Source organism: Canis lupus, chromosome 6 (genome assembly GCF_011100685.1).
Source record: "Canis lupus familiaris isolate Mischka breed German Shepherd chromosome 6, alternate assembly UU_Cfam_GSD_1.0, whole genome shotgun sequence".
Taxonomy (NCBI): domain Eukaryota; kingdom Metazoa; phylum Chordata; class Mammalia; order Carnivora; family Canidae; genus Canis; species Canis lupus.
This window is the reverse complement of record NC_049227.1, coordinates 51,948,022-51,970,643: the sequence shown is the minus strand read 5'-3', so window position 1 is coordinate 51,970,643 and position 22,622 is coordinate 51,948,022.

Here is a 22,622-nt window from a genome sequence, read left to right as displayed (position 1 = left end):
AAATACATGTGTGGATGTAATTCTTTATCTTTCTGTTTCAAAACCTGCTTTTCCAAACAAGGAAAATGTATTTTCTCCAGATCTTCATTTTCAGTATGATTATTTCCGAGTTAATGAATTCCCCAGGTTTTAGATAACTATTGGTAATATTTTTATATCTGCTCTCTTTACTAAAATAACAAATTAATTTCGAATCAATGCCATCTAGTAATATTATAGTAGAAATTGAGATTGCATTTTCTCTCTGGCATTGACTTTTTGCTACATGATGGGCAAATCTATTAAAGTCATACCATCTTTGTCTTTCTAAGCCTTAGTTTCCCCAAGTGCTCGGTGAGAAATAACATAAAAGGCCCCCTTAGTACTGTGCAGACTAATGACAAAAATTATTGGATTAATGTTTGGAAAGTGTTTCAGAATTCTCTCAAGAAAGCTATTATGTAACTAGCAAGTACTATTATTATTTTGCTATTTCAGCTTCCTTATTTTTCATCTCTCAAAGTCATTTGGGTCATTTACTATGGAATTTTCTGATTCCTTGACAATTTTTAATGGCTCTTTGGAGAGCCTTTTGAGGGCTGTTTAATCCCCTTGTTGATGATCCATCTGCTTGTGGAGTTCATGCTTTTTTCACAACACATTAATATTCAGGATTAAAAAAAATAGTTGTAGCTATTTTGTACCTAGATGAAATTGCTTATCTTTTGGAGGAGAAATTTATGATCTTGCTTTTCAAATTGGATTTTTTTTTTTTTGTGGGGAGGTAGAAATGGAGCTCAGCAATGCCAATTATTAATGACACCATTTGGAAGAAATATAATTGAGGCATGGTCCCCAAATTATTATCTGAAACCACTCAAATGCTTTCTTCCTGTAGTATGGCAATCTTTATGCTTTCTAGATTAGAGTCACAAATTAACAATGCCAATTCTTTGAGTATGGAGCACATGCTATGAATTCCTATACATATATTATAAAATTTACATTTTCTCACAATTCCCACAATGGAAGAAAAGGACAGCATATTTTCTGGCTTCTGTATCCTCTAAGCCTGTTAACAGGAGGTGGGACCAGAGGCAGACTTTGTCCATGAAATCATATCATTGTAAAAGTTCTAGAGTGGGAGAGAATAAAACTGGTGATTAGGAGTCGTAACTCCTGGTTAGCGACAATATCGTATCTATGAGATGGTTTAAAATTTTATTCAGAGTTTATTTTCACAAGTAATTCCACTAAATCTGGTCCCAAGTAAGTTTAACAGATGTTAAGTTTTACCTTTAGGGGTATTAAATACTGAAAGGGAAAACAGTCCAGCTCAAGTTTTCTGTTCAAATAGTATTCATATAAATATTTATATTTTTGTTTTGTTTTGAATGGACAATGTTAAGTGACTCTTTTAAAAAAGTAAGTACTACTAAGTTCTTATTCTGGTAATTCATGGTTTAAAGGAAATAATTAAGTATTGCTATATTCTTAATCCACTAACTATATTTCTGGGTAAGCAGATAGCTCTAGCTGATGATAATATTTTTTTCTCTATAAGAATAACAACTAATCAATGTGAGAAGAATTAAAATATCATAAACTTGAAACTCCCAATTAAATAATTTTTTGGGACAGTGGTCTCCAGGGGAATAGACAATTAGGTGAAAGTTTATTGTGGAACTTTACAGTAAATGTTCAGCCATTCACACCTGAAGCACTGATCAGCTAACTGTTCCTTGTATGGAAGGGCCAATCAGTGTGTGTCTCTTGAGGAACAGCACCACTGATAGACTGTTATTACCACAAAATAAGTTGACTCTGCATTTAATGAAACCTCCAGACCTAACTTCCATTTACAAGAAAAGTAGAAAATAAAAATATAAACATAAATAATATGACAAAAACATGTAGATAAATCCAAAATGTGAGTCATTCTACAGGGTAAAAAACCAAATTTTTGTAGTAAAGCAATGGGGGGTGGGTAGTTATAAGAGACCAAGGACTGCTTTATTTTCAGGCAAAGAAATGTAATGGGTACATCATGTTTGAATCCTGATTCAGTTAACCAATGACTTTTTTGGGGGAAACATTCAGGGAAATTTCATTATGGAGTGTACATTCAATGATGACAGTAAGTTACTAGTTTTTTAGGTGTGATAATGGCATCATAATTGTTAAGGAAATGTCATATTTTTAAAAAGTTTTACGCTGAAATATAGAAGTGATATGAAAGGAGGTCTAGGACTTAGAATACTTCAGCAAAGAAAAAAAATAGCTGCATCGATGGAGCAAAATTTTGAGGCTTACAAATTATACTTTCTTCTTTTGCTTGTTTGAAACATTTCAGGGTAAAATAATTTCTAAATAAGTAAAAAGGCATGTGCTCGAGAAATTGTATTTCCTGTTGTTTCCCTGGCATAACAACGTCATTGAATTCTTCTGTATTGTCACTACTAATTGGTTTCAGGAAAAGCTGAGGGGTTGGGTTTTCTTTCCCCCTTGGGACCATCAAAGCCACAGAATAGGGTTTTGTTATTTATTTATTTTAGTTTTTATATTTATGTTTTTACTACAAATTCACATTAAAACTTTTAATGAATACAAAGCAGCAAGCATTCAATAGTTGGAATAAAAACTGATAGACACTCTTTTCCTTCACACTGTCAAAGGTTTCGTGTCCTGCCTCTATCTCTCATAGTTCTGAATTCCAGTCTTCATCACCTGTTCTGGGACTGGCCCAGAAGCCTCTTACTTCTGTACTTTGGTACAAGTTAGTCACTTTGGCTGACATGCAGTCTCACTTCTCAACAACTATGCAAATTTCTGCTAATATTTAAATGTCTCAGTAGAGGTACTCTATCATCTCTGAGTGTCCTCTTGACTCCTTCAATTTCTTTAGTCTTTGGTGCTCCTTACAACATTACCTTTTCTTACTTTTTTTGTGTAATGGTTTCCCTGCTGAAGGGTAAGATCCTTGAAGACAGAGCAGATACTCTGTCTTTTCATCTTTGTATCTTCACCCAGCACAGGGCCTCACATGTATTAGAAACTGTCAGTGTTTGTTGAATGAGTAAGTGAAAGGACAGTTTGTTAGTGTAAACCAGCTTCATATGTAGGAAGTCATACCATTGAGATATCCTTATTGTGAGAAATGTTTTTCAGTTTCTCTCTTTGTAGTCCCCAGGGTCTACACTTGTGGCATCTTAAGCAGGAACACTGAATTTGGCCAGCCCAGATGTCTGGGGACTGGCTTTGGATGCTTTTAAATTTGTGGCTTTTTTTCTTTTAAAACCTGACAACTTTGACTAGGAAGGCAGACATATTCCCATTGTTTCCATTCCACTGCAGTCACCTTCTTTTCCTTCTTCTAATTTTTACAACCAACCAGAGCATCACTTCCTGACAGGCTTCCTTCCCTGTGGACTTTCCAAAACTCATTTCTATTTATTGTTTATTGTTGCATTATGTTAGTTTGGAATGGAGGGTGAACTTCATAGTATTTCTTTCACCATGCCATGTTATGCACATATCAAAGGCAACTTTCCCTGAAGCTGTGTCTGGCATCTGGGGACCATGCTTTGCAGAATCTCTCTTTGCAGAGTCAGAGATCTGAGCCCAATGCTCACAGACTATTTCCATTGCTGCTGAATTCCTATAGGGAAAACAGTAGAGGTATTGAAACCTATTGGCAATTTCTTAAGGCTGTCAGTTTCCCAACCCTCTTGGCTTGTTTCTGTTTACCCAAAGTATGCTGCATATCTTTCTAAAATGGAAGCAGGAGGCTCAGTCTCCCTTTGGGCAGGAGCATAAACTTTTGCGACTTTTTTCCCCCTTTAGATTAACAGATGTCCTTTGTTTACCTGAGAAATTCAATTTCATTCACATGCGTTAACTAAAAACTCAAAAAATCCATAAACTTTGAGAAGTTTGCTAATAGTTCCTTACTGCAAATGAGAGTCAAATAATTCTACAACTTTGAGGTATTCCTTTCCCTTTTAGAGGTCAAGAAGAGCAGCATAAAGGTGACACAAGGAGAGATTTAGAGCCAAAGGATTTGAGTGAAAAGGGATAGAAATTATTTAAGAAGCCATGCCTCATTCTCAATTCAATCCTCATTCTGATTCTCCTTACAAAACAATTAGGATTATATTCAATTAGAAGCTAAGAGAAATGTTTCCAGAATGAGGTGGAAAAGATGAAAAGGTGTAATAGATTAAAAGCACATGCAGGCTCTAGACAGCATGAGAATAAGTAGAGATCGTGAGATGGGGAAAAGAATTGTGTCCCGTGTCCTCTATGGTAGGGAGGCCAATGCGACATCACCAATTTGTCCCCAGTCCAAATACTAGGATGTGAGTCCAATAGGTTAAGCACTTGTTACTCAACTTTTGGAGGTGTTGCCAGCTCCCTTTCAAACTAAAACCTGGATTACTGCAGATGACCATGGAAACATTTAGAACAACAAATATTATTTTCTCAAGACACCTTAAGAACAAAGAAATAATGTCAGGAACAAAAAGCAATAGTCATTAAAGACAAAGGAAAGAACAACTGTGAAGGACATACTCCCAACACTCCTGTGGTGATAACCAGGGGGCCTTTTTTGCATCATCTAACCACTTTTGGAGCTACATTGCCATATTTCCTACTGGGAAAGTAGAGTAAAAAAAAGTAAAATTCTAAGTAGCCTGACTTCCCTTATGTGTGAGGTATCAAATTCATCTTTGCTGGAGAGAAAGAAGAAATATCTTGAGTAACTTATAGTAAGTTTCTCCAGAAACAGCAGTCAGTCAAGATGAAAAGACGCTACCCAGATGTTGCTCACTAGGTTTCTTCTTAATACACATGCTAAGAACAACCCACCAAGAAGTGTTTCTGTGCTTATACCTACAGTGATATACTGAGGGTTTTCTTCAACTGCTTTTCCCCTGAAGTAACCTGACTATTGGAGATCTCACTAATTGTTTTGTCAGTGCTGTGGGAGATCCTTATTTCTAGTGAGACAGGGAGAAGTTAATGTTCTTATGAGCACAGCGAGTAGGAGAGAGTGCAAAATAAAGTATAATTTAAAAAAAGGGAGAGCAAATTATGGAGGTGATGGTTGGCAAAGGCCATAAAGGCACCTGGGAATTTTTTTTTTAAGATTTTATTTATTTATTTGAGAGAGAGAGAGAGAGAGAAAGTGAGTGGGAGAGACAAGGAAAGAGAATCTGAAGCAGACTGTGCACTGATTGCAGAACCCGACACATGGCTCAACTGTGAGATCATGACCTGAGCTGAAACCGAGGTGGGCACCCAACTAAGCCACCTAGGGCGACCCAGCTGGGAATTTTGGATTGGTTTAATGATGAATGACTTTTCAGATAGATGATTCTTAATAAGAATAGGGTCGTAGTTATGATTGTGTCTGGATTAAATTTTGGCACTTCTACTTACTAGCCTTCTGACATGAAGCACATTATCTAATCCTTCTATACATTACTTCCCATATTTGTGAAACGGGAATAATGGTACCTTTCTCCCAGGGTAGTCCATTAGAATTACATAAATTAATATTTGAAAAGCATTAGAATGGTGATCAACACATAGTCTGATATTTGAGTTTCTTAATCAAATAACACCTAAAATTAAGTAAAAGTCTCTGATCATGAATATGTAGAGAAAATAATAAACTCTAATTTATACAAAATTTTATTTCATCCTTTTAAAACTGCTATTTTGTATTTAAAGGTGCTTTTTAAGATGACAACTAACCTGTGTATATAACTTATAAATTGTAGGAGGATCCGTGCAGTTATTTTTTGTTCCGGATCGCAACAATTTGACAACTGCTGTTCCACATTAAGAATCTGTCTGTAAAACTGAAACAGATATTCTATAGGAATAAGTTATGTATAGAGCATCACTGTTCTTTCAACATGATTAGTATTCTGGAGATATTAATGTATCTTGTCTATTTTTAAGACTGTGTTCTAGAGAATCTGACCTTTGCAGAGCCTTTCTATATACCATGTGATTGTTGTCAGTTAACTCTATTGGATAATAAAAAGGGTTAACCACTTGATCAGCAACAAATCGGATTCTTCTCTTTCATGAAATGGGGAACTAAAAGATAGATACTTTTGTCAGTCATTGGTTATATCCTTAGCTAAAGGTTGATAGAACATTGGCACCAGTGTCAAGTATATATAAATCATGTGCAAGGTAAAGTTAGAAGGGAACACATATTAAGTATTAGAGCTTTATTCACTATGAGAAACCTTTTTACTAATCTTCCCAAGTTAACTTTTATGGTCTCTAGTCCTTGCTACCTGATAGTTCCACATTAGACTATTTACTGTGGATTGGATGTTGGAAAGAAAAATATATTAATAAAAACAACTAAGACTAGGGATTAATAAAAGAGCAATTGTGCTATTGAAGAGTGGGAAAACTGCAGAAGACAAACTGTCATGGTTTGTGTTTATATGAATTAGAATTATATATTGTAGTAACATATTTATTGTTACTTTGTGTTGAAATTAGATATCTCCATGTCTTTTCCTCAAAATTAATGGTTGAGATGTAATATTTTTAGCTATTTTTAGATAATATCAAAAGACCATAAAATTCCATAAACATTTTTAAGAAGGTATTTTGTAGTAAGTGGAATTTTCAAAATTCATATATATTCTACTCAAATATAAAGAGAAGATTTATAGGACTTCAGAAAGACTTCCACAGAATTGGGCAGATGCTCACATATATTTGTGTGCATTTTAAAACAAATGCACCTTGTTGTACTCCCATCTGTTTAGTGCTTTAAACTCTTTCTAGAAATGACACCTCAAAAACTCAAGGAGCCTAACATGCACACATACACAGGAATACTTCAGACTTGTTTTACACTGAAATAAAAGCATAGTTACCCAGTCAGTACAGCTTAAAATGTTTCTTTTATTAAGATTAAAACATTTTATAGAATAACACTATAATGTATTTAGGATCATTTTTCTTGTTTACATCTGTTATTCTGTCTTTCTCAATGTCTTTGGTTATAAAAATGTCCTATTATGTTTTAAATATTGCAGGCCATCAGAGGGGGAAAATGGCAATGATTTGTGCTTATTACTGCACAAAGTCCAGTAAAGGTTAATGAACTTTTTATACTGAAGGAATTAAATATTCAATTTAAACACAGACCAGGTGAAGAATATAGTGATTCTTTTAAAATCTGCTATAATAATATCTAGGCATTTCAACCTCAGTCCTCGTTCATTCATTCTCCCTTTCTTTTTTTCTTTATTCTTCCTCCCTTCATCTTTCTTTCTTTCTTTCTTTCTTTCTTTCTTTCTTTCTTTCTTTCTTTCTTTCTTTCTTTCTTTCATAGAAAAACAAGATTGTATTGTTTGAACTATAGTCATTTACTATCCATCTAGTAAATTTCATTCATCGTCACTTTCAGAGTGTACAGGTTAGGATTTTGTGTGCCATAAAGAAGAGCAAATAGCTTTGTGTAGCTGTTTGATGGAGACTATAGAATCACTAAAAATAAAATGATTTTCAGTTATGAAACTGAGATGTGGAATAAAGGATTTGACTTCTGTAGTATATAATATTACTAGAGCTTAAGCCACAGGACTAAGAGTTTGAAAAATAACAGTCTCATGAAAATTACACTTTCCTTTACTAAGTCATGCAACACAAAACTCAATTTGTAAGAAATTCTTTATATAAAACCATAACAATTTACCTACTTAAAAGATGGGCATATATTGGGTTAGCATTTTAAATGGGATTCTAAATTAAGATGTCTCAGTTAAATTCCTCTAGATTGGAATAAGATTGACAGCCTTATTTTGTGTAAAAACTGCCAGTTTTGTGTTTCCTACGAAAAATCTCCCATATTGAATTTTCTCCATAGAAAGCATGGACATCTGGAGAGGAAAGGATGCTCCCTGGGGATAAAAATTCACAGATCATTCTTCATGATTCTATTTTAAATAGAGTATACATCAAATCAGTACATGTGTTCATTGATTTATTCACTTAATAAATATTTATTGGCTAAATATCTCGTATGTGTCAGACAGTTCAAGAATCTTGTGGTACAGTTGTGAGTAAAATAGATTAAGTGCTTGCCCTCCTGAAACTTATATTCTCACAGAAATAAATAGAGAATGAATTTGTAATCTCAAATAAGTAGAGAATGAATTTGTAATCTCAGCATAGTTATGAATAGAACCCCTTTCAGTAAGTGTCCCAGTGGAGGTGGTAACTTTAAGGTCCTCTTCTGGTAAAATCAGGCAATAAGTACTGTGGAAAATAATAAACAGGATAAAGAAAAAGTGTGGTGGAAGGAAGGCTGTTACTGTTAATACAGAATGTTAGGGAAAGCCTTTTTATTTATTTAGCTATTCTTAAAGATTTATTTATTTGCGTATTTAGAGAGAGTATAGGAAAGTCAGAGGGAGAGAGTCTCAAGCCAATTCTATGCTGATCATGGAGTCCAACGGGGGCTCAATCCCACATGTAGGGCTGAGATCATGACTCAAGAGTCAAATACTCAACTGACTGTGCTACCCAGGTACCCAGGGAAAGCCTTCTAATGAGGAAAGAGGGGAGCAAGACCTTTAGGTAGCCCAAGGAAGAGTGATCCAGGCAAATGCAAGAGCAAGTGCAAAGGCTTTCAGACAGAAGTACGTTTGGACCATTCAAAGACTAGCAAAGAGGCTAGTGTGGGTTGAGTAGAGGGGATACAGAGGTAGAACAGAAGTCAGTGGAACTGTGAGAGACTTGGGCTGTTACTCTGAGTAAATATAATTCACTACAGAAAAGAGAATTAATATGATTTGACTTATGTCATCAAAAGATTACTTGTATAATACGCCGAAGGAAGACAGGGGTGTAAATAAGGAGAATAGCTAGAGGGCTACTTGGATGGTCTAAGCAGAGAGGAAGGGTACTTAGAAGAGGTTTGTAGTGGTGTTATGTAGAAAGAAGTGGTTCAATTTTGAATATATAGGCACTTCCTATACAAAATCTCCCTAATAAATATTTTCCCACTAGAACACCTCCTGATTTTTTAATACCCTCATTTCATACTATACACATATCTCCTAATACATTTTTAAGACTATGTTAACATAGGAAAAATTAATATTTATGTCCTCCAAACTCAATAAAACATTTTTCTTAGAAATCTAATATGCATGAGAAATCTCAACTTGAAACTCAAAAACAGTTGCTAGAGCATCATGTGTAGGTATTAGAATAACAACCAAATATCAAAAAAAGAGGATGTTCATCTCACATGTTGCTGATGCTAAGAGGCGTTATAGAACCATATTTAGAGGGAATGGTAAACATTATCCTTAACCATGAAAATAATAGAATAAGAAGCTTTACTTTTTTGAAATGGTCTATCTTTAGAGCTTTGTTCAAAAAACATTGGGAATATAAGTAATACTCCATTTTGCATTTTTTATCCAAACATGTCAAAAAAATTTTAAATTCTTAACTCTTCCAAGACCTCTGCAAATACCCTAATGATAGAGACGCTCTATCAGTTACTCTGAGTCTAATAACTTGTCTGAAATTGCCTGTTCATCACCCAAAGTGTCAGCACCATCACCTTCCACAGCAAAGATAGCTTTAACTTTTTTCCCTTCTTCCTTCTCAACCTTTACCAAGCTTCAAGTGAATACTTCACTTTGTAAATAAATGTATTATAGGGAATTGTCTGATTTTTAGTATTAATTTTTACCTGCATTTTTTCCTGACCAGAAATATTGTAAAGCATTTTACAACCTAATAACTTTTCCTGTGTTACAGATACATTTCAGAAATTTAGTTGGGGGCTTTTGGTATGAAATAATTCATTATAGCTTTATCCCCCCCTCCCCAATATAATATGAAATAGACTTCTTTTTTTTTTTTTTTTGTGAAGAGCATCTAATGCTCAGAAATACTAACATTAATTGGAAAATACCTATCTTTTGAAGGTAAGGTCTATAGGAAGGGATAGGTCAAGGATGATTCCAAGGCTTTAAGCCTGAGCTAACTGAAGCAGAGTTACATTTATTATGATGTGTATGGTTGCAGGAGGAGCAGGTCTTAGAGGAAAATCATGTATTCTGTTTTGGACATTTTGAGTTTGAGATGCCTCTTAAATATCCTAGGTGAGATGTGATTTAGGTAGTTGAATATATGTATCTGTTGTTCAGGAGAGAGCGCCAGGCTAGAGACTTTATATTGAGAGTTACCAGTATAAAGGTTTACAGTCCTGAGACTGGAGATGATCATATAAATGAGTGTAGATAGACAATAGGTCAAAAAAAAAAAAAAAAAAAAGCCCAGGAACTTTCATCATTTACAACCAGAAAGATTAAAAAAAAAAAAAAAAAAAAAAGTCACACAGGGAGGTGAATACTAGTGGGCAGTGAGAAAAAGAAGATCCAAGGTAAAGGGGCCTAATAAGCTGTGGGCACAAAATTCCCTTCCCTTTCTTGTCTTCTAAAAAGAGAAAGTAATTAATTTCATCAAATGCTGCCGATGGAGGAAGGCCAATAATTGACCATTGCTTGAACTCAGCAACTTGGAGGTCATGAATGATTTGATAAGAGCTATTTCAGAGGAGTGGAGGGTACAAAAACCTGGAACTGAGGCTGGATGAGAGGAGAATTGGCAGCAATGAGTATGGACAACTCTTGAGGAGTTTCACTACAAAGAGGCACAAAGAAATTAAGTTACAGCTAAAAAGACCTAAGGGTTCAGTGAAAAGGTTTTTGTCTTATAAGATGGTAGATTCAATACCATGCCTATAATTCTAGAAGAAATAAAAAAATGGTTGATATCAGAAAGTATTGGTGATATCCTCGAGTGGATGAGGGATAGGATTGTGTGTGTGTGTGTGTGTGTGTGTGTGTGTGTGTGTGTGTGTGTTGGGAAGGGGGGAAATTGGCTTTAATAGGAACAATAATGATTCATTTGTACTAACAGAAGGAAAGTCAGAGAACCAGGGTACAGATGTAGGTAAGTAGGTACATAAAGTGGTGGGAGCTTATTGAAAGCCTTTTCTGGTTGCTTTAATTTTTCTCCATGTACAAAGAAAGTAGATTCCTTGGTTGAGTGCTGACATAGTGGAATGGGTTTGAGGTTATAAAGAAAATGTGTTATCTGTAGGTTGGGAACTATTGGTGATGCCAAGATCCAAGAAAGATGGAGGTGACATGAAAACAGAAGTCGTTGAGAATAAGGAGGTAAAATAAGTATGAGGCAAAGGTGTTGCAAAAGACATAAAAATAGAAGTGGATGTTTTTACAGAGACTTGCTATAGTAAGCAGAAGAGTCCTTTTTTAATCAAGATGCCACAAGCCTTCCAAAGTGTGCTACCAAATGATTATCAATGTTTACAATGTTTTTATATCAGACAAGATGGTAAAATAGGCCTCTTTCTGTCTTTATTTTAGCTAATGTCCTAAAGGCTGAGAACAATACTAAAGGTACCAGGTTACCATCTGTCCTAAATAAAAGAGCTAGTCCACCAAATCAGGATATGATAAAAGGTTGTGAGGCTAGTTCAGACAACCTGAATCTCCCACCTCTAGTCCCTATAAATAGAAGAGGTTGGAGAGGAATGAGAATGTTATAGAAAGAGTTTTTGTAGTGCCATAGAGTTTTACCTCCTCCCTCAAGTGAAATAGGCTTCAAGGACCTTCCTCAGGGGGTTGAAATGTATCCTCCAGAGTTTTGGCCTGGGATGGAAAGTCAAAGAAAAAGAAGACTTCTCGGGGAGCAAGCTACACTTCCATCCCAGCAGCACAAGTGTGCATGAGTTTCCCATAGGTCAAGTGGTCTTTGGGAGAAGAATGACCCAGTATAATTTCAAAATGGAACCCTGAGGTCTTCCAGCCAATTGCAAGATAACCTGAATAGAAAACAAACAAACAAATAAAAAGCTACAGGTGAATTAGAGGATGCAGCAACTCTGGGGGGCATGAATGGGTTGCAGAACAGTTAGTGTGTAGTGAGGGGAAGGGCGTATAGTATCCAAGAGCTCAGGACCGTGGTTTCCAGGAGGAAATTCTCAGAAAGAACATACAAGAGCTCTGCTTAGAAAGAAAAGAGTTGCATCCAGAGAGTCTTGACACCCGTACATCAAGTAAGACTGTATAATCCCTTCCCCCCTGAGTTGGAGCTAGAGGGGTCTGAAATTCTTATTAGTAGATAAGCCAGGAAATGAAAGAAGCAAGAGAATACCATATTCCCTTCCCCATCACAGGCTTTCAGTCCTGATACAGACCCCACCTGGGGGAGGGGAGAAGACTTGACTTGGATATAAATTCAGTTTAGGGTATTATATAAAAAGGACTGGACATTTCAATCCTGTCCTTTATTTGAGCAGAGTGGTTATCACCAAACCACTCTACATATATATGTGAGGACGATAGCTATTTCATGATTGTAATTTATGTATATAAGTATATGTAATAATTATATATAGGTATATAGGACGTGTGTTTATATAATATATAATATGTAATAAATTTATATGATAATTACATAATGATTTTATATAATGATATTACATATATAATTATAATTGTAATGAAGATGAAATGAGATAATGAAAAATAGATCTAATTCTCTTCCCTACTTTAAGATCAGGAGCCTTTTCGTGTTTGCTGTCCCAAGATATCAGAGTAGCACTCCAGAAATAACATGCTGCCTGCTATCACTTCACACTCATGACCACTAACCTCAGGAAGACAATCCTAAGACATTATCCTGGCCCATTTACTCCCCTACTCTCATAGGAGCCATTTATACTCTTTCCTTTCTCCTTAAGTATCTAACAATTTCTCCTCCTTCTCTGTGAATGTTCCTACAGCCTTGGCATGCCTCCTTCCTCATTATGGGGAAAAGTTGCCCATGAATTCACTCCTACCTCAAACACCAAGCTAATGGATTTCAGAGAGGTTTTAGCAACAGAGCCCCATGGGCTTTTTCCTAATGAAATCTTACATAGAACACAAAAGAAGTGCTCTAGTTTAAGCATAGAGTAGAGTTGGAATATGTTGAGGTCTCAGAGCTCTGAATGCGGAGCCATACCCTCCTTGTCGCCCTGCCACCCACCCCAGGGGCTGCCAAACCAGGAGATATTTTAAAGAGTCAGAGAGAGTTCTCCCTTCTTGATACTCTATTTTCCTTGCCTTCCAACCTAATTCGTTATCTGTATATTGATATGTGTAAAACAGACTCGTGTCTAGAACATAGTAAATGCTTGATAAGTGTTAAGCATTATTATCTTGTAGCTGCTCCCTCCTCCTTCTTTCTCCTAACATAGGCTTTCCATAAAGGTTTTGGTCTCAGGCTCTTTATTTATTTATTTCACACCCCTGGCCCAGTGGTCCTCTCATCCCATATTAGTGTGACCTATCACTTCTTCATAGATGATTCCCACATTTGCACCCTTAGTCTCATCTCTCAGATCATTGATCAATCTCTTCTTCTGCAGAGGGCCATTGCCATGTACTCTAACCCAAGCTTCTCCTTGTGTGTGGTTCCTCTTCCCTGTCTCTGTTCATGGCCAAATCATCTTTTTCCCAGACATAAAACATGAGGTCAGCTTTGAGTTCTTCATCTTCCTGAAGCCAGTCAGTTGTCACATCATATAGATTCTGCCTTTGAAGATCAACTAACACACCTACCCTTCGTTACATTAACAACACCACCATTCCAGTTTAGTTCCTCATTTCATCTTGTTTGAGTGAGTGCCATAAACACTGAGTTAGCGCTACCATCTCCAGCCTTCCTGGCGCAAATCCATTACAACATCCCATATTGACCGATTAATCTTCCCAAAGCACCACTCTACTTAGTACCCTATCCCAAACCCCTTTACCATTGAATTAAGGACATACTTCTACCTAAGATTTCTGGTCTTCTATAATGTGTCTCCAACCTACTTTTTTTTTTTAAAGCTTTTATCCTATTTAATGTTTCATGCAAAGTTCACATTAAAGCCAAATTAGGAAATTTGCTCTTCTCCAAAAATACCTTGAACTAGAAATATATTCTTTTGTACTTTCTCTTTCTGCGTCTAGAAACCATGCCAGCTTCTATTACATTTCTAGATGCTCTTCAAGGCAGTGTAGTGCGGCAAGCTAGAGCATGGAGTTTGGAGTCAGGGAGTCTTGGGTTCAAGTGCTGCCACATAAAGGCTCTATGATTTGTGATTAGGTGCTTAACTTCTCTAGACCTAAGTCTACATTTGTAAAGCGGGAATGATAGTATGTTTATATCATGTTACTGGGGGAATTATATGTGATAACATATTCTTAATGTTTAAACCTCTTAAGCAATAGTACAACATAGTAAAAACCAGTAAGTTTTCTCTAACACATCAGGCACAGTTCTGCATCAGGACTTCTACACCTGCTGTTCCTCTGCCTGGAATACTCTTCTCCTAGACATATGCATGACTTACTCCCTTAGGCACCTACAAAATATCACTTCTTCAAAGAAATCTTCCCTAGCGATCCTAAGAGTACCCATCATCGGGCACCTGGGTGTCTCAGTGGTTGAGCATCTGCCTTTGGCTCAGGGCATGATCCTGGGGTTCCAGGATTGAGTCCCGCATCAGGCTCCCTCTGGGGATGCTGCTTCTCCCTCCGTCTATGTCTCTGCCTCTCTCTCTGTGTTTCTTATGAATAAATAAATAAAATCTTTAAAAAAAGAGTACCTGTCATCTTTACTGTTCTCTAGCCTTTTACCTTGCTTCTTTTTCTTTAACACAATTGATGTTATATTATGTAGTTGTTTGTTTGTATATTGCCCGCCACATTATTATATAAGCTGCATAAGAATAAGGTTTTAGTCTGCTCTGTTTATTGCCAAATTCAAGGCACCTAACATAGTGCCTGGTATATGAGAGGCTATTAATGGATATTTATTGAATGAACAAATAACCAAATGAAATTAATAAATCTTAGCTTTAATAAAAGCCAATTCCAAATACTACTACTATAATAATAATTTTATGATCAGTTATTGGTTAGTTACTTCCTTCTATGAAACTTGTGTATACTACTAATGAAATGTATATTCTGACTTAGATATTAATGTCCATTTAGTACAGTGTATCAGATCAAAACTTCTCTAGGATAAGAATACTGTTAACTTAGAGGTTGGCTGACATATTCTGTAAAAGGCTGTATAATAAATACTTTTGGTTTTAGGCCACTTAGTCTGTCCCATCTACTCAACTCTGGTGTGGTAGCACAAAAGCAGCCATAGACAATACATAAAGAATGATTATGGCTGTGTTCTCAATAAAATTGTATTTACAAAAGAAGTGTCAGGACATATTTGACCTGCCAAACACAGTTTGCCAAAAACTGCTCTAATTTATCTGTAGCTTCCAGTACCATGGCTTTTATTATTGAAGTCACTCAATAATATGAAGTTATTCAACAATTATGTATATTATGTCACATTAATATGTCATAATTATGAGATATTATGTCACATGTATCAAATGAAACAGATTGTAGAAACACAAAGATAGTAAAGAAATTGTAATAAAATAATGGCAACAGCTGTAATTTGCTGAGTACCTAGTGATATTCAAAGTTACCTCTTTTGATAATAGCTCAAAGAAATGAGAGTGTGAAGCTCTAGGAAGTTAAGTAGATACTCTAGTTCATCAAAAGAGACTAATGGTTGTAACAATAATGGTAGCTGGCAGTTTTTGAACATGTTAGGTATTGGGCTTTAAACTTTATACGTGTCAAAAATTCTGGTAACCAATTCCAATGTGTACACCCTCCGTGCAAGTGTGCCTGTGTATATGCATACACGTGTGCAGGGCTGGTTTCCGCACATATCCACCAGCTGTGTGTCCTGGAATTCAACTCAATTCTGACACTATCTACCCAGAGATAATGTCAGATCAAACAGGTTAAGGGTTTAGTCCTACAAGACTGCCTCATCTCTTCAGATAACAGTGGAAAACCCAGGTTGTCCCCTGTGCTTCTGACCAAATTAGCTATGAATGGAAGGTTCCAACAGCCCTCTCCTTGGAATTGATTAAGGTGCTAGAACAGCTCATAGAACTTGAATAAACATTTTACTTAGTATATCACTAGTTTATTACAAAAGGCTATAACTCAGGAATAACCAGATGGAAGAGCCACATTGGGTGAAGTATGGGGAAAGGGCACTGAACTTTCATGCTCCCCAAATCTCCACATGTTCACCAATTTGGGAAGCTCTCTAAACCCCCTCTGGGTGTTTATGGAAGCTTTATCACGTAAGCATGCTTGATTAAATTATTGACCATTGGTGATTGATTCAATCTCCAGCTCCTCTCCTCTCCCCAGAAATCATAGAATGGTACTGAAAGTCCCAACCCTCTATCTATTTAAGATTGGTTCCCTAGGCAACCTTACCTGGGGGCATTCAAAAAGCCACTTAATTAACATAACAAAAAGACACCCTTATTGCTATCCTCACTTTCAAAATTCCAGTGGTTTTAGGATCTCTGTGCCAGAAACAGACCAAATATGTATTTCTTATTATAAGTCACAATATCACAGCATCATATAATTTAATTTGATCTTTATAACATGCTTTGAACTAGGTAATACAATCCCCATTTTGTAGATAAAGAAAATGAGATTCAGCAAGTTTAAGTAATTTGCCTGATATCACATAAATTGTAAGTAGTAAGAAATAGAGCAAAATCTGCCTGACTCCAAACCCTAGCAGAGTGATTGCTTTATTCTACTCTGAAGTATTTATACGAAGTACCTCCAATGAGTCTTATGGTGGAAGGATGGAAAGTTACATTAGAAGGTTGGGATTATTTGATTTATTGAATAATATTTAAAATAAGTCAATTTTAGAAGCCTTTTTATATTCTGGCCTCCTAGAGCAACCTATCTGCCATTGTTCCCATCTGACCTCCCAGACTGCCCCAGCTGGATGAGAACTCATGACCTTTTGAGCAGGCTTTATGTATTTCCTTTCCTTTGCTTTTACTTCTTCATACCCCTCTAACCCCCTCCAGTCCCTCAGAATCCTCTAACCTCCTTTTCCACTTATTCAGTACTTGATTGGCTCAGGTATCACCATGCTCATGGAGTCTTCTTGCTTTCACTGATTGCTTCACAATGAAATCTACATTCTATGCTGACAAAAGTTCAGAAATTACCTAAGTAAAACTAGTGAATCACTGAAGTAGTAATTCGTAAAAGTTTATTGTGCACACACCAAAAGACAGTTTACCAGCTAGAGCACTGAAACCAAACCATGAATGAAGCTCAGGGTTATATTGTTAAACAGCAGCTTATAGAGTGAGAAAGCAGTGACTATTCTTCATAGTGATTGGTTATAATATTAGAATTTCCTTAAATGTAGGAAATTGGTTAGTGGTTACCTTATATCAACCTTGGGAAACAGTTTAAGTTTTCCTTAATGGTTTTCAGAAGCATGAGCAAGAAATGACCCAGGTCCAGTTAGCCCTGCAAAATAAGCTTAAATTAAGCTTGTTTGTATGACTAAACTAGCTTTGTTTATACAGGGAATATTCAAGGCTGATCACTGTTTTTTATTATAACAGCCCCCTCCCCTTGCATCATTCTCTCATCAGATTGAGAGTATGACTAACCAGTATAGCGTTATTCTTGGTTATTACCACTGTTAATTTAGTCACATATTCAGGGTTCCTACCAGTTGAGTTGTCAGACTCAACTGTCTTCACTATTTCTGTGGTTATTGTTGATTTCATCCAGTTGTCTGATTCTGATGGATGCCATTCAGGGTGTGAGTGAATGCCAACAGGGATTTAAAACCTCGAGAGTAGGAGGAGGGAGAGCTAACATGTCAGTGTAGTAGGTGGACCCTAGGCTTTCCTTGTCCCTGGAACACAGCTAGTTAACTATGAAATCATTCCGAATACCCAAGAAATCAACCTGAGGACTAACAGAGCAAACTGCACAAGTAGAGAGAGAGAAGAGGTCACATCAAGGAAGGTAGGAAGTGTAGAGACACGGTTTGGGGAGAAATGGGATAACAGGTGCTGCAGAGGGGAAGGAGCCCTGGTGATAGAGAAAAGTGAGAGAGAGTGGAGCATGTGGGGGTATGCACAGGAACACTTATCCAAAGCCATTGGCTGGGAAAATGAAAGGGACTGATTTTCCTGAGTTTTTGCTATCAGAGGGACTCAGACACTGAAATTTTAGAGGTTTGTTGCCCCGGATAGGATAGAACCCTGAGGGCACTGCTCTACTCCTGGAGAGAAGGTAGGCAAGTAACCCCAGGGCAGATAGCATGAGCTGAGGATTGTGTAAGGAACATAGGGAGAGACTGTTCACTCTTCTAGCATTTGTGAGAGGTGGCATTTGCAGAGATGCTTCTCCAGGGACAAAGGAGCAGGCGGGTGTCATTTCCCTCCCTGCCCCTCAGCACAGGTACAGAGACACCTCTTGAAGTCCGCTAACCACACGCTGGTGCTATAGTCTGTTTGCTCCAAATCCAATGCCCCTGCACTCTGGCTCAACTGCTCATGTAGGTCAAACCTGCATCCATCCCAGTCTCCCAGTGTAGTGAGACTATCCCCTAGAAGAGCAGTGCAGGCCCCTCTATCGCAGCATGTCCCTAAAGTTTAGAGATTTAAAAGTCACTGGCTTGGCTGGGCTGGCTTTAAAGAGACAAGAACCCAAAGAAAGGGCATTGTATTGCTCCAGGCAGGCAAGAAAGCTGGAGATAGACTGTGATCTGAAAATGCCTAGGATGCATGAGGGGAAATTATTCACTCTTCTAGGGGTGCTTCCCTCAGAGCAGCAAGAATGGAGACTCCTCTCTGGGAACAAAGGAGCTGGCTGGTGCCATTTCCCTCCCTCACCCTGTAGCATAAACCAAATTCAATAAACAGCACAATGCTTTCACTGACTGCCTAACCTGTTTACACCAAGGCCTGCTTATCTGCATTCTGCTGGCGCTGCTTTTTTGGACAAGTGTGCCTAAGGAACAGTGCAGCAGGCACCTTCCCGGGAAGACCAGCACAAACCCCTGCCCACACCATGTCTCTTGACAAGCAAGTTCTGCAAGGCTTCATTTCTAGAGGAAGTAGCATTAGGTCTCATTTAACAAGCGCACCAGAGGACCCCTAGTTAAAATTTGCCACACAGTGGCCGACATCCAAACACTGCCCACTGCAGGCAAGGAGAAACTCTGCAGAGGACTGACCTGAGGCACTGAGCTGTCAAAACACAGCAGGAGAATGCACACAGCATACACCTGAAATACTCCCTGAAGTGCCAGGCCCTGGACACTGTATGACCTCTTCATAAAGCCATTACTCTCAGGAGTAGAAGATAGAGACCTAGACAAAATGCCAAGATGGAGAAATTCATCTCAAAAGAAAGAACAAGACAAGTTTATGGCCAGAGGTCTAATCAAAATAGATATAAGTAACATACCTGATTCAGAATTTAAAACAACAGTCATAAGGATGGATACTCACTGGACTTGAAAAAAGCATGGAAGATATCAGGCAGTAGAACAGATCAGTGAAACAGGACCTGGTTCTTTGAGTAAATTAATAAAATTGATAAGCCCCTAGCCAGACTTATCAAAAAAAGAAAAGAGAAAGGACCCAAATGAATAAATTCACAAATGAGAAAGGAGAAATAATACCCAACAACACCAGAAATACAAGGAATTATAAGAGAACATTATGAAAACTGCATGCCAACAAATTGGACAACCTGGAAGAAATGGATAAATTCCTAGAAACATAAATTACAAAAACTGAAACAGGAAGAATTGGAAATCTTGAACAGACTGATAACCAGCAAAGAAATTGAATCAGTAATCAAAAATCTCCCAACAAACAAAAGTCCAGGGACAGATGGCTTCAAAGGGAAATTCTACCAAACACTTAAAGAAGAGTTAATACCATTCTTCTCAAATTATTTCAAAAATAGAAATGAAGGAAAACTTTCAAACTCATTTTATGAGGCCAGCATTACCCTGATTCTGAAATCAGATTAAAAACTCCACTAAAAAAGAGAACTACAGCCCAATATCCCTGCCGAACATTAATGCAAAAATTCTCAACAAAATAACTAGCAAATCAAGTCATACATCACATTCAAGTGGGATTTATTCTGGGGTTGCAAGGTGGTACAATATTTGCAAATCAATCAAAATGATGCACCACATCTATAAAAGAAAGGTTAAGAATCATATGATCTTCTCAATAGATGCAGAAGAAATATTTGCCAAAGTATAATATCCAGTTGTGATAAAAAAAATCCTCAACAAAGTAGAGATAGAGGGAATATACCTCAACATTTGTTGGTGGGAAGGCAAACTGTTATAGGAACTATGGAAAACAGTATGAAGTTTCCTCAAAATGTTAAAAATAGATCTACCCTACGATACAGTAATTGCACTAGTATGTATTTACCCAAAGGATACAAAAATACTGATTTGAAGGGATACACGCACCCTGATGTTTATAACAACATTATCAACAATTGCCAAACTATGGAAACAGCCTAAGTGCCCATGATTGATAAAAGGATAAAGAAGATGTGGTATATATGTATATATATAGTGGAATATTACTCAGCCATAAAAAAGAATGAACTCTTGCCATTTGCAATGGTGTGGATGGACCTAGAGTGTATTATGCTAAGTGAAATAAGTCTGAGAAAGATAAATATTATATGATTTCACTTATATGTGGAATTTAAGACATGGGACAGATGTACTTAGGGGGAAAAAAAGAAGAGAGGCAAGCCATAAAACAGACTATTAACTATAGAGAACAAAGGGAGGGTAGCTGCATGGGAGGAGAGATGGGTAAAATGGTGATGTGTTTTAAGAAGGGCACTTGTGATGAGCACTGGGTGTTGTATATAAGTGGTGAATCACTAAATTCTGCACTTGAAACTAATATATATGTTAACTAACTGGATTTTAAATAAAAACTTAAAAAGAAATAAATAAAACCCTCAAGAGTATATATATCGCAGTAGAGAGGTTAAAATGAGGACCATAAGGGAAACAATAGCCAAGGACTGAAAAACTCTCCTGAGCAGATTCTCTGGAGCCAAGATTTAACCAATTAAATAATTAATAATAATACAATCAGATTCAGGTTTTACCTTTTCTCAACCAAGAAAAGGAGGCGGAACTGAAAAGAACAAAGACCTTTATTTGGGGTTTCAGAATTGTAATTCAAAGAGTACAGATTCTGTTTTTTTTTTTGTTTTTAATTTTTATTTATTTATGATAGAGAGAGAGAGAGGCGCAGAGACACAGGCAGAGGGAGAAGCAGGCTCCATGCACCGGGAGCCCGACGTGGGATTCGATCCCGGGTCTCCAGGATTGCGCCCTGGGCCAAAGGCAGGCGCCAAACCGCTGCGCCACCCAGGGATCTGGCAGAAACCAGGAAACTGTCCTGTTTGGTGGGTCAAAAGAAGGAGTTTTTATGAGAAAAAGAGGGACAATTACATGATTTGGATAAAAGGGGAAAAAATTATAGATTGGTACTAGCAGGGTGAGCTACTTCTGGTTACTTGTTGATCAACCATTCTATTGATGGTGACAAAGGAAACTCTCCTGGCATGCATTAGTTTGTCTTCAGAAAGTCCACATCAATAATCTTATGGTCTGGATACCAGTTGTCCTGTTGATTTTATAACCAAAGGCTTGTAAAATAATTGGCTCTTCTGGCCTAGTCCAAGGTGATCTTTTTGCCCAGTTTAAGAGTTCATTAGCCATTTGGTTTGGAAAGGAAAATGGCGCTTTTCTCAACTGGAGTCTTGCGTGTCCAGAGATTTTATACAATCCCACACTCTAAATCAATCTACAATTTTTTTGATAATGTGTAACTGGGTTTAATTTTTTCTGACTTATTACACTGGCACAACATACTGTATTAGCAGACACACGTCCTCCTGATTACCTAGGACAGGATGAATATGAGGATGTTTTATTTCAGAAGACAGTAATGTGCGTTAGCCTCCACCTACATTAGGCCTCCATATAATATGAGCAGTGAGGTTATTTACTGAGAGGCATTTCTGTGGAAACAAAACAAAAGGTTAATAGTTCCAGCAAGTTTTAAATTAAACTTACGATTTTGAAGAGCAGCCAGTTGAGAGAATTTCTAAGTATCAGGTTCTAAGCATCTTCAGACGAGGTGAGGACTGACAGTGGCAATCTGACAGATGTTCCTGGCTTGCAGTTTGAATGTCTCTGGTGGTTCTTCTGAGTGGTCACATAGCAACAGGCATGAAGATGTCCACACATGAGCTGTTGTGATTTTTCAGAAATTTATATCAAGTTGTCTAAGCTTTAACTTGCATGGCTTGGGGAAAAGGGCAGTTTTAGTTTCATGGTGACTCCAACTCAAAATAGTAGGAGAAAATTAGAAATGCTAGTTTGGAGAGTTCTAGCCAAATGTAGGAGGAAACTAAAAGAATTCAGGATCCAGTCCAGTTTACAGGTAGAAAACAGAACCTAAATGACAATTCTGATGTCCACAAAGTTATATCCTGAAACATAATTTTTCTCTCTCTAATAACCCCCATTTTACCAAAGATAACTAATAAGACTAATTTGTTTGCAAATTAAGT